Genomic DNA, 14,470 nt, shown 5'->3' with positions numbered 1-14,470 from the left:
AAGGAAGTTAGTTGTTATATCATATATTTGAACAAAATCTTTATAACTTAGAAAAGATTCAATACTATCAGATTCCAACATATCCACTACATTTATTACTCCTTTTCTGTACCACTGATTGTAAAAAACTGGTTTACCTGATATAGTAATATTCCTATTAAACCAAATAGGTGCTTGTAAAATTGAATTATCCTTAGGAATAGTAGTTTCTAAGGAAATATGTAATTTATACCATGCTCTAAAAACCTCCTTCCAATATTTATTAGTACAATTCTTATGGCATTTTTGTATATACTCACCTCCAATATTTAGCAAAACATTAGTATTTACACTAGTATTTAATATCAAGGACCACTTGCCTGGTGTACGATAAAGTCTTCTAATCCAACTTAGTTTTAATGAGTCCGCGAAAGCCTTGATATTAACCATTTTTAAACCGCCATTTATGATATCTTGGACAACCGTTTCTCTCTTGATTTTGTCTACTTTACTGTTCCATAGGAATTCAAATAGAATAGTGTTAATAATGCTGAATGTTTTTTCATCTGGATTAGGCAGAGCTGTAAAAAGGTGGATGAATTGTGAAATAAAAAGAGATTTAATTATGTGTATCTTCCCTATCGGTGTGAGGTTTCTTCTTTTCCAAGTATTTACAAGAGTTTTAAGTTTTACAATTTTCTTGTCATAATTGATCTTTGGCATAGCATGGAGGTTCACATCAAATTCTATCCCAAGTAGACTAAACCGTTCCCGTCCCCACTGTAGATTAAGTTCAGGCATAAGTATGTCCTGGCTATATTTTTTTGACCCTATCCATATGATCTGTGTCTTATCAATATTTACTCTAAGCCCTGAGAGATCTGCATAGGTATTTAGTTCGTTCAGAGATTCAGATAATGATTGTTGTGATCCATCAAGTGTGAAAAAAGTGTCGTCAGCATACTGAGAGAGAAGTATGGGGAAATCACCCACTTTAATACCATTAATTTTTTTGTTATTTCTCACTTTAATAGCTAGAACCTCGGCACATAAGATAAATATATATGGTGCTATTGGATCCCCCTGCCTACAACCCCTTTTTATATCGAAAAAGGTAGATAAATTACCCCCCTGATTGATGGTGGCCGATACATTCTTATGTAGAGTTTTAAACCAAGAAACTATATTATCTTTAAAACCAAAATAATTTAAGACATTTTCAATGAATTTCCACGAAACTGAGTCAAAAGCTTTTTCGAAATCTATCATTAGTATCATGCCTGGTATATTATTGTCTTCTGTAAATTGCATCAAATCAAAGAGTAATCTAGTGTTTTCTCCGATATAACGCCCCGATAGAAATCCAGTTTGGTCCCTACTAATAAGTTTGTCTAATACTGTTCTGATTCTACATGAGATAACCCCGGATGCTATTTTATAAGTAATGTTCAATAACGAAATAGGACGCCAGTTTTTTAGAAAGTGTCTAGGTTTATCTCCTTTAGGTAGACAGGTGACTATAGCTTGTCTCTGTGTGACAGATAATTCTCCATGTGCATAACCATAATTTAAAGATCTTACAACAAAATTTCCCAATTTATTCCAGAAAAATTTAAAAAACTCTACAGTAAACCCATCAGACCCAGGACTCTTATTGTTTTTCATATTTTTTAGAAAATTGCCGGCTTCTTCAAGAGAAATTAAACCTTCTAATTTTTCTGCTTCTTCAGCAGAGAGTTTAGGAATGTTTACAAAGTTGAGGTATTCTTCAATATCAATATCTAATAAAGTGCCATTTTCCTTGTAGAGATTTTCATAAAATAACTTAACTCTTTCTAAAATTTCTTCTTGCTTTGTAATGATAGTTCCTTCATCTGTTTCAATTTTAGGAATTATTTTAGAGGTGAAGTTTCTATTTTCCAGCCCCAAAAAATATTTTGTCGGTTTCTCCCCTTCCTCAGTCCATTGTGCTCTTGACCTCACTAAGCTACCTTTCAATTTCAGGATTCTCAGCTGTTCTAATTCCTTTTTCTTACTTTCTATCTCTACTATATCTATGTTCTCTTTATTTTCAAGATTTTGAATGGTACTTTTTAATTCATATTCTCGTCTATTTCTTTCTCTTTTTTTATAAGAGGAGTGGGATATAGTCTTACCTCTGATATTCATTAAAAGAACTTCTAAAAATAGTTGGTCAGTAATGGTTAATTGCAATTCCGCATCTGAAATTTGGTCAATATGTTCATGATCATAAACAGGCAAAGAATATTGTTTTTTTGTATCCAAGATGATATCTTTTACCAATTCTATATATTCTAGATCATGTAATAGAGAATTATTGAATTTCCATAAACCTTTGCCTTTAGTAAACTTATTAAATTTAAGAGAGATTTTAGGAAAGGAGTGGTCTGATCTATATCCTGGCTCTATTGAAGTACTTTTTATGCTAGGTAACAAACTCTCTGAAATAAGAAAAAAATCGAGCCTAGACTGTTTCAGTGGGTTTTTTCTTCTCCAAGTGTATCTCCTATGATTAGGATAATACTGTCTATATACATCAATAAGATTTTCATGTTCTATTAATTCTAAAAGTGTTTCTCGTGCATGCGGATTTAGAGTGTTTTTGTATGTGTTATCATAGTCAATGTCAGGATCTAGAACTAGGTTAAAATCACCACATACTACCGTTTTTTCGTTACCGAAAGATTCAATAGTTTCCTTCAACTGGTTATTAAAAAAATCTGGGTTGTCTGAATTCGGTCCATAAATTGAAATTAGTGTAAAAGTTACTGATTCAGTCTCAATTTCAATAGCTAAAAAATTACCGTTTGTATCTCTTTTTACCTTTTTAACTTTAAACTCAAAATTGTTATTAAACATGATAGCTACCCCTCTAGAGTTTGACTTAAACGAACTAAAAAAACAATCATAGCCCCATTCGTTCCGAATAATATTTTCATAATCCTCTACGAAATGTGTATCCTGTATGCAGTATATATTACATTTCTTGTCACGGAAAAAGGAGAACATGTCTTTTCGCTTTAGTCGGTCGCCTAAACCCTGGCAGTTTGCCGACAGAATGGAGATATCACCCATTGCTATTGTAGTGTCTCGGGCCGAGTTGACCACATTGTTTACGCCGCCGGAAGTGCGTGACGGTCAACTGGCCCGTGTCAGGTAAAGATCAACCCCGTGAACCGTGTAAGCGTCTCTTCACACCTGGTCGGCCGCGGGACCACACGTGTGTTAGACGTCCTCTGTTTTTAACGGAGCCAGTATATCTCTACGTAAGTAGTGCCAGTTTCCTTAGTGCTCTGGGCTTTTAGCTAGGACACTAAGCCAGTATATTCTATTGGACATGTATTCGACTGCTATATCATCACCTTATCCTGACCTGTCCAGCGACCCGTGGTGATATACAGTGACTTCCACAGTGAACCATTCCACGTGCTCTATAGCGAGGTAACTTAGCTTGTAGTGTAACAGCAACGTTACTTTAATGGTGTCAGAAGTATTGGCTAGTAATTGATAAATTAATGTTTATTCATTGAGTCCTGTATTTATCAATTTTCGCGCAGTTTTCCTGATTTTTCTGTGGTTTCAATTACGATTTTATCGAATTGTTCCTCAGCCAGCAGTCACGTGGTTTACAGATTCATGATACCGTTCCTGTGTGTTATTTTATAATACGAGGATTAAATTTGTATCATTTTCATTGCACAACATTATTCTACACCACATATTCCTGTGTTATTTTATGATACGGAGTATTTTTTACGGTGGAATTTTGTATTTATTGTATGCCTATTTTTTGAATAAAAAATATCCAACCTCTACTGTTTCATCAAAATGGCGTCAGTTCCGGTTAAAATGGCGTCGCTTCCGGCTAGAAACATAAACACGGCAACTTTTGAAGATATGGTCCGGTATTTACCTGGAATAGGGGAGACACGTGCAAGGACCCTAATTAATATGAGATTTAATTATGGGAAATTAACCGCAGAGCACATTACAGCGGCTTTTGGTGGCAGAAAACCAAGTCAGGAGTTATGGGACTCTATTTATTTTGGAGAGCCAGGCAGGCAGTCCCATAAGTCACCGGAGTTTGCTGATTTATTGGACATGGGGGAATTCCTAACCCCAGTTCTCGCCCCACCCCAGGTACCTATTACCACATCGCAGCCGTCAATGCAGAGACATGGGACTCTGGAATTTTCAGAAATATCGGAATTTGATCCCATGTCTCGCGCCAACATGGTTGGGTTCCCTAATGTAGGGAATCCCACGCGTATTTTATATAACACGGGTGTTGACGATACAGACAAAAAATGGTCACCAGTTAATACTTTGGTGAAACCTGTCAACAGCATGGATTTAATGCCAATGGACTATCCAGATGTCCCGGTATTTGACCCCAAACAGGAAATGGGGGCCATTCCCAAGTCTAAGCAGCCAGAGTCAGCCAAGTTACATATACCTATGAAGTTGGAGCCGCCATCTTCATATGATGAGATGACTAGGCATCGACTTAGTTCACTCTGGTTAAATCGACCCGAAGTATCCAGTCAACCCCCACCCAGTCATGCGCCCAGCTACTACCCAACTGAGGACAAAGCTAGTGTCCAAGTATCGAGGTCGGACAAGACACCTCAAAGGTCATGTAAGTCTTCGAGGTCACCTAGCAAAGGGACATCGTCTTTCAGGTCTCTTAAACCAAGATCATCAAGGTCATCGAGGTCACCTGGAAAGCCGATGCATCATCACAAAACTAGGTCACCATCAGATACTAGAGCCAGTTCAAAGGGTAGGTCTGGACACCATAGGCGCCGTCATGACTCCAGGTCAACATCCAGGTCTAGAAGGCAACCTAGTTCTTCTAGGCACCGAGGATATTCGCCATGTCGTCATGACCGTATGAGCACTAGCCGGAGTGTTCGGTCTCCTTCAAGGAAAGGTCACAGCGATCGCTCTGTTTCGCGTCGCCACAAGCGCTCTGTTTCGCGTCATCGCAGTCGCGGTCATCACACTCGCTCCAGTCGTGAGAAGTCGAGATTTTATTTCGACACCTCAAGTTCTGGTAGCGAGTCCAGTGGAGATGATTATCATAGCTTGGGACCACGGGGTAAGCCACAGAAGCTACCGAAAAACCTCAAGTATGATGGTTCAACAAACTGGCTGTCATTCAAGCAGAAGTTTGACAGTTTCCGTACGGTCCTTCACTGGTCAGAGGGAGAATGCCGTGACTACCTGACGTGGGCATTAGATGGTAAGGCCTTGGATTATTTCACGATGAATGTCGGCATGGGACGGGAATGTTCTTTCCGTACAATTATGAAGAAATTGGAGGGACGTTTTGGTGCTAAGGAATTACCCGAGACGTCGACGGTCAAATTCCAACAGGCCACTCAGAAGAATGACGAGTCACTCGATGACTGGGCCGATAGAGTTATGACCCTCGCCACACCCGCATTTCGTCACCTACCGGAGAAACATGCCCGTTCCGAGGCCATTTCCAGATTTTGCCAAGGGAGCACTGACAAAGACGCAGGGAAACATGTGTTTCTCAGCAGACCACGGTCCATGGAAGGAGCTCTGAACCTGATGAAACAATATCAGTATGTTAGCCAGGCCGTGGATGGAAAGAAGAAAAAAGGAAGGGAGGAAACCTCAGTCAATGCAGTGAAGTCTTCTCAAGATGAGATTAAAGCTCTAATTGAGAAGGAGGTCAACAAACTTGCAGCTAAACTGGGGAAGTCCAATCTACAGGCTCAATGACAGTCTGGGTCCAACGAAATAACCTGCTTCTTTTGTAAAGGAGCAGGCCATATGAAAAAAGACTGCCGCCGCTACAAAAAGTGGTGTGAGAAGAACCCAGACAAGGTCAAGAAGGCAAAGAACTCTACCGATTCTTTAAACTAGTAGGGCCCAGGACTACGGGCCAAGCCCCTGAGCCACTTGTAGATTTAGGCCTAGATATGGATTCTGGTAGCAGTGTACAGTAAAAATGCCAAATTCTGAAAAATATGGCACATGCTTTAGATATGTAAACATTGCCAGTTAACCTTACATATAACCTCTAATAAAGTATATATATTTGAAATCTGTACAACATTTGCAATTTTAATAGAGCTCTGAAGGATAAGTAAACTGATATTTTCTGTGATTTTTAGAGCTGTGAATACCATGGTAACAGCTTAAAAAATTCTCAAAAATTGCAAAATATTATGATATTTGACCCAAAATGGCACAATTCTCTACACAATTTTTTTTCTGAAACCTATTTAAAATTAAATATCTCTATCCCAAAGACAGAATTAATCTTGTTTGGACATATGTTGTAAATTAAGTTTTTCCGCTATCTTACCTTTTCTGTGGGCTTCCATTTTGCGCTGTAGGCCAAACTAAATTTCCTGTGTAAACACACGTTCGGAAAATCCGGATATTTAAAATCCGGAACCAATTTATTGATTTTTGTTTTAATAAATGTGAAGCCTGTATATACTACTTCATACTGGATATACCAATTATAGTGTACATTTATTTTTTCATTTTTTATACATATCATAATACAGGAGTTATTTGCTTAACAAAAAAATTGCCCATGGCCAGGCTGTCTTACTGTGGTGTGCTACCTTATACATCACTTTTGTTAATTCTAATTTTACTAAAAACCCCATGAATGTCTAGAATATGTTCCGACGAACAAAATGACATATCGGGTTACTGTGTATCTTTAATAGTCACCGAGTATTGCTGATTTCCCTGAGAGGTGTATTTTGACAACTTTTTCTCCCAATCCAGTAATAAGGGGAGGTAATTTTAAAGATGAAAACTCCCATAATTCTGTATATCTCTTGAATAAAGTTGTGTTTTGAGTTGAATGTGGTACTTTGAGTCTCTGTGCATGTAATCAAGCAAAAAATACTATACAACTATCAAATTTAGCCTTGTAATATGACGTCATAGTTACCATGACGTCATCAGTAACTATGACGTCATCAGATGGTATCTATGACGTCATAAATACTCAATGTGTCATAATAAATAACCAAATTCCTTTCCAAACCTCAGCTTAGCAACACATGCAATATTCTAACTGATAAATCATGACATGACATCCAAGATTTCAAAATGTCATGCCTATGACATCACAGTCATCTGTTTCCACCCCGGTAATTCAGATATGTACCAATGATCATATGAAGGTGTCCGCTGATCCCATTTTATGCGGAAAATGCTATTTTTTCTGCTTTACCGAAGGAAGTGACAATAATTGACAATATTGTATCAACCGTACACTCCATCAATTGAAATTACATGCTTACCAATGTATAAATAAATTGAAAATAATGGTTTCACCAAATATTTCAAAAAATAACACTTACTGTAATAGTTTCCATGGATACGGGGTAATAAATCAGGTAAAACAAACCAGAATTCAGTCTATATGGTTTGTTAGATACCCAATAAGTTATTTTGGGTTTGTTATAAAACATAGAATATCTTTTCAATTTACACTGACTCATTAACATTATGCTTAATTAACCCACCCTTAAAATGGGTAAATATGCGAGTTACCTCCCTTTATTCCTCTAATATGACAAGCCTGATAATAAACAAGTTTTAAATTGTTTTTATGCATTTTTGAGCAATAATGAACTAAAATGAAGCTTAATCAAGCATAATTAAGGACAATTTCCAAAAAATAACATTTTTCAGCCCTTATAAGGTAGCAGTGTACAGTAAAAATGCCAAATTCTGAAAAATATGGCACATGCTTTAGATATGTAAACATTGCCAGTTAACCTTACATATAACCTCTAATAAAGTATATATATTTGAAATCTGTACAACATTTGCAATTTTAATAGAGCTCTGAAGGATAAGTAAACTGATATTTTCTGTGATTTTTAGAGCTGTGAATACCATGGTAACAGCTTAAAAAATTCTCAAAAATTGCAAAATATTATGATATTTGACCCAAAATGGCACAATTCTCTACACAATTTTTTTTCTGAAACCTATTTAAAATTAAATATCTCTATCCCAAAGACAGAATTAATCTTGTTTGGACATATGTTGTAAATTAAGTTTTTCCGCTATCTTACCTTTTCTGTGGGCTTCCATTTTGCGCTGTAGGCCAAACTAAATTTCCTGTGTAAACACACGTTCGGAAAATCCGGATATTTAAAATCCGGAACCAATTTATTGATTTTTGTTTTAATAAATGTGAAGCCTGTATGTACTACTTCATACTGGATATACCAATTATAGTGTACATTTATTTTTTCATTTTTTATACATATCATAATACAGGAGTTATTTGCTTAACAAAAAAAATGCCCATGGCCAGGCTGTCTTACTGTGGTGTGCTACCTCTATGGAGGTTTTTAACCCCATGCCTACTACTCCCATGGTTGTTTCAACCGATCCAGCAAATGTTTTGCTAGATATTTCTTCTTCTTTACCAATTTCACAACCTGTTAACTCAGAGGCTACTGGTGCTTTTAGTACAGTAGATGATGCATTTTGTGTCACCTCTAAACCTGAGGTTGTTTATATCAATAGGATTTGTGCTAGCTCCTCATTAGTTAAGGTCACAGTTGGAGAGGTACCCATTACAGCCAGGATTGATTCCGGAGCAGAGATGACTATTATCTCCACATCTGTATTTGACAGACTTCGGAAAAAACCTAAGAAGTTGAAAGATGTTGTAATGCACTTGGCGGACACAGAATCTTCTCTGAATGGCACTTGGATTGCGCCAATTAGTCTGAAAATTGGTTCCAGCGTGTTTAAGGAAAGCGTGTATGTGGCCCCCATCAGTGATGAAATGTTATTAGGACATGATCTCCTACACAAATGGGGCACCATCCACGATATGAAAACAGATACTCTTCTGATAGGGGAGGAGAGGGTGTACTTAAACACGAAATTCAGAGATGACAGACCAATAATTGCCAGGGTTACAGCTGAAAGGAAACTTGTAGTACCACCCAACACTGTCGTCAGAGTAACCGGTAAAATGAACGCGGACTTGGAGGATTATTGCATCGAGCCTAGTGGGAACCTGGATCTTCTAGTACCCCGAATAGTTCGTAATGCCCATACTAAGCCCGTTGTTTGTTTGGTAAATTTAGGCGACAATTTTAGGACCATTAAGAAAGGAGAATTACTAGCTAACGCTTTTGAGGTTCGGGATTATTTTAACCCCGAAACAGCGGATTTTATTCGCTCCGATATAAGCGCCAGACCTATTCAGAGGCATACAAATGAGAGGACAACATGTCGCAACGTTAGCGAGTCAGACAAAACCAAAACCTCATCCGATACTGGGAAGGTACCCGAGCATCTCCAGAAATTAGCTGTTGATTCTAGTAAATATTTGACAGAATCTCAGAATAAGGACTTAGTTGAACTTCTCCGTCATTATTCGGACGTTTTCGCTAAGAATGAATTTGATCTCGGGACTTTTGACAAAATTGAGCATGCAGTGGACACCAGCGACGCCAAGCCTGTTAAATTGCGAATGCGTCGCACGCCAGCATCATTTGCCGGGGAGGAGGAGGCTCACCTTAAGAAAATGCTGGACGCAGGTGTCATCCAGGAGTCCATGTCGGAGTGGGCGTCAGCACCTGTATTCGTCAGACGTAAGGACGGCTCAATGCGTTGGTGCATTGATTACAGGGCGCTCAATGATGTCACTGTTAAGGACACCTTTCCACTACCATTAGTTGAGGATTGTTTGGACACCCTAGCTGGAAGTTCGTGGTTCTCCAAACTAGACGCCAACAACGCGTATTGGCAAATCAAGGTTAAGGACACGGATCGAAAGAAAACGGCGTTTCTTACAAAATACGGATTATTTGAACATGTTCGTATGGGTTTTGGTCTGACTAACGCTCCCGCTACATTTTCTCGTGCAATGAATCTCATCTTGCGGGGTCTCACCTGGAAAACAGTTCTCGCCTTTTTGGACGACATCCTAGTATTAGGACACACCTTCAGGGAACACCTCAGTAATTTGAGAGAAACGTTGGAAAGATTCAGACAACATGGGATGAAATTAAAACCAAAAAAGTGTCTACTTTTCCAACCGGAAGTCGAGTTTTTAGGTCGGATAGTAGGAAAGGACCAGATAGCGATGTCGGATACAGACACCAGCATGGTAGCTAATTGGCCTTTACCAACGTCCTCTAAAGATGTGGAGCGGTTTCTCGGATTGGTGAACTATCATCGTTCCTTTATTAAGGACTTCGCCGAGTTAGCTCAACCCTTGTATAATCTCACAGGAAAGAATAAATTTCATTGGGACGCAGAACAGCAACAGGCCTTCGATAGTCTTAAGAAGGTGCTGACAGGACCTCCCATCTTAGCATTGCCAAATACTAAGGATCCATTCATCTTAGACACAGATGCCTCGGATGTAGCGATTGGAGGGGTGCTGAATCAAGTACAAGACGGGGTTGAGAGAGTTATTGCTTTTAGCAGTTTCTCTCTCACAGCCGAACAGAAAGATATTGCACCACTCGGAAGGAATTGCTTAGTATTGTGAGATTTACAAGACAGTTTAAGTACTACCTTTTAGGTAGACAGTTTACCGTCAGGACGGACCATTCAAGTCTAACATGGCTGCTACGATTTAAGGAGCCGCAGGGACAGCTTGCACGATGGATGGAGGAACTTTCTCAATACCATATGATTGTGAAGCACAGACCCGGAACCAAACATGGAAATGCGGACGCGCTATCCAGAATCCCGGATGAACTGACTCCATGCCCATCGTACATAGCTGGAATCAAGCCTGAAAACTTGCCCTGTGGAGGCTGCAATTATTGTAAGCGTGCTGACAGACAGTGGGGCGAATTCTCACTGGAAGTAGACGACGTAACCGCCCTGACGGGAAGTAAGACTTGCGGTGATAAGGGGTACCTTGTAGGTACCAACAATGTGGCCACATTAGATCCGCAAGACCGGTTAGGGGACTCTAGCCCTATAGAGCCTCCTAAATGGACAATCAACTCGACACTCATGCCAGGGGTCAATTCATTCTTGAGTTGTTCGAGTTACCTTGCTCACCCTCCAGGTGAACATGACAGTTATCTTGCATGTCAAGGCACTCATGACAGTTTTCCTGCTAGCGATCAACGCCCGTACGAAAGTGCCACGGCTGGTTCCGTGTGTAACTCTGCCGGTAAAGAAAATAAGCCTACCAGTTTCCTTGAGTGTCCCCTGAACATGCATGCCAGTATATCTTCTGAGAGTCAAACTCCGGGTAGTCATCAGGTAAATAGGGCTACTCCGGTTTTCCTTGGCTATCCTCACCCTGATTGTGGTAGCCATGACAGTGGACTTAAAGATGCCAGTTCGACCCAACCCCCTTCTGCAAGTCAACTCCGGGTAGTCATCAGGTAAATAGGGCTACTCCGGTTTTCCTTGGTTATCCACACCCTGATTGTGGTAGCCATGACAGTCGGCTTAAAGATGACAGGGCCATTTGTATTGGCCAACCACCTTCTGCGAGTCAAACTCCGGGGAGTCATCAGGTAAATACGGCTTCCTCGGTTTTCCTTGACTATCCACATCCTGATTGTGGTAGACATGACAGTGGACTTAAAGATGACAGATCACACGGATGGATCAAGTTTCGATATAGCGCTTCTAGACAACCAGCTCCAGATTAGGAAAAGATGCAGACCTCCAGTTTATCCGGAAATATCTACTGGATGGATCAGAACCTGGACAAGGAGAAGCTAAGTACTACTGGTGGAATAGAAAAGTTGGTAAACTCAGATGGTGTTTTATCATATCATTGCCATCAAGGTCAGGATTACATCCATGTATTTTACAGGGTGGTGTGTCTTTTTAGAGACAATCCAAACCTTAACCTAGGATTTTACTGTCAAAAGGGATTTTATCCCTACTTATTCCTCCATTTTGGAGGAACCAAACAACAGTAGTACCCAGAGTGACTTCATGGCAACGCTTTTAGTGTGCAGAGTCAATTTATATAGGAATTTGATCAGGACTCGGAAGATCTTTATATAACCATTACGAAGCCTCCGACCATCAAGGACTTTCATTATAAAGTTGGGAGGAATGTAGTGTCTCGGGCCGAGTTGACCACATTGTTTACGCCGCCGGAAGTGCGTGACGGTCAACTGGCCCGTGTCAGGTAAAGATCAACCCCGTGAACCGTGTAAGCGTCTCTTCACACCTGGTCGGCCGCGGGACCACACGTGTGTTAGACGTCCTCTGTTTTTAACGGAGCCAGTATATCTCTACGTAAGTAGTGCCAGTTTCCTTAGTGCTCTGGGCTTTTAGCTAGGACACTAAGCCAGTATATTCTATTGGACATGTATTCGACTGCTATATCATCACCTTATCCTGACCTGTCCAGCGACCCGTGGTGATATACAGTGACTTCCACAGTGAACCATTCCACGTGCTCTATAGCGAGGTAACTTAGCTTGTAGTGTAACAGCAACGTTACTTTACTATATAGACATTTTATGAAGTAGTATTGTAAGAGAAATTCAACATCCCATGGAGGAGAAAGGAAAGAAATGAACGAGAAGAGTAAAGAAAAGATATCTAAAAAGAACATATTTGGTCAAAATCGTTGACAACTGCTAACTTACACACCTTTTCATTTCCGTAACATCACCTGCTTAACCGGAAGTAAATACGATAGACCGGAAGTTATACTGGGAAATTAGATCCAAAAACCGGGTAATGGAATCCGGAACGGCTTACAATAAGGGAGGCGGAGAAAAAGATCCGGAAAAGTAAAAGACATCGTCTGTTAATCATATATTGCATGCACAAATATATAATTATATTTCTTTCGGATGTCTAATAATATGTATAAACTGAAATCATTATGAAAATTATACAAGGGTTGGTATCAAATGAGTATTGCTATCTATACAGTATCGTAAGAAAAGATAGAATGAGATCACTAGTGCGTAACCTTACCTGTGTATAGAAAATATACTCCAATAGATACTCCCAACCGAAAATAACACAAACACAAAAAAACTTCTACAAATATAAGTCTATATACACTTTACGCAGTTTTTTCCCTTTTCAATCGGCTACCGCGGATAACACGGTTATGTCCATTAGCCGATAAAAAATTACAAATGATCGTAACTAAGTGGTGCGTCTAAAGTTTGAGTCATTCATCAGGTACTCTTCAGTAAGTGGAGTGTCATGTAAGATTCTCCTTATCTTATTCTTGTCTCTCTGGGTTTTGGTTTTTAGTACGGCGAACAGTTTCCCGTCTATACTAAACGTGTTCTGTACACATTCAAGTCTGTATGCCTGGCGCAGCCTCTCCTGGTTAATTTTCGTAAGATCCTCGGACACAGTGTATTGCGAGTTCTTTAGTTAACTCCTGGCACTCAGAACCACATGTTTTTTCCTTCGGTGAGTAAATTTCACGATCACGGATCTCCTTTTACTGGAATTGAACCTGTCTAGTCTGTGGGCGATATCGATGTCGTCTGTGTGAAGAGGCACTTTCAGCTTAGTTTTTGCGAACTTAACAACTTTTTCCACACATTCTTCCACTGTTTCATTCTCCTTCGTGTCTTCCAATCCAAAAATTCTGATGGAATTTTTTCTGCCTTGTTGTTCTAAATCATTATATTTAGCTGCACACTCTGTCTTACTTTCTTGAAGTTCTAATACTTGGTTTTCCAGATAGCTAACTGATTCTCTTAAGTTCTCATTTTCCTCTTCTAAGTCTGTAATTCTTGACTGTAGCGACTCCACGAGTTCCTTATTTTCCGCTCGAATGTCATCTTTTAACTCATCTTTGAGACTGGACAGCTTCTTGTCGATGTCCGACTTCGTCACCATGTTAGATAAAATTTTGGTGATATCGTCTAATCGTTGAGTGATAGACTGTTCACTGTTTTTGGCTGATGACGTAGAAGATCTACTTGTTGGTCCCATCTTCACGTTCTAGAGAAACCCAGATCTCGAAAAAAAAATCCTTATATGTTAGCGGTGTGTAGTGAAAGTCACAGGTAGATCCAACCTATACAATTTACGTACACAGGCGTGTCCGTTAGCAGTTGTCACCGCGGCGACTCACTATACCATTGTGTTTCTTTCCATGTCCAAACCTCACTTTTCCCCAAAAAATTTGTTGATAGCAAAGCGAAAATCTGACTTCCTATGACGTCAGTAAGACATAATCCAAATTTGGTCGTTTTCCAAAAGGTATAAGATCGACAAAAAGTGAAAATTTGTCGGAGCCAAAAAATGTGGACACCTGTCGATCCGCGTGACCTTGACCTCCCTTTTCGTCATTTATGCTTCTTGACTGTCTATCCGATCGACATCTGGTATTACCAAAATATAACGACCTTCCTTCCTCAGTTCCCTAAATTTGAACAAAATGCACAACTAAGAGCAAAGCAGTATCTACAATGTAACAATAAAGTTTAGAAAATCTTTGGGGAATGATGATGCAGTTGTT

This window comes from Pecten maximus, chromosome 16, assembly GCF_902652985.1.
Source record: "Pecten maximus chromosome 16, xPecMax1.1, whole genome shotgun sequence".
Taxonomy (NCBI): domain Eukaryota; kingdom Metazoa; phylum Mollusca; class Bivalvia; order Pectinida; family Pectinidae; genus Pecten; species Pecten maximus.
Note: the sequence above shows the minus strand (reverse complement) of the source record.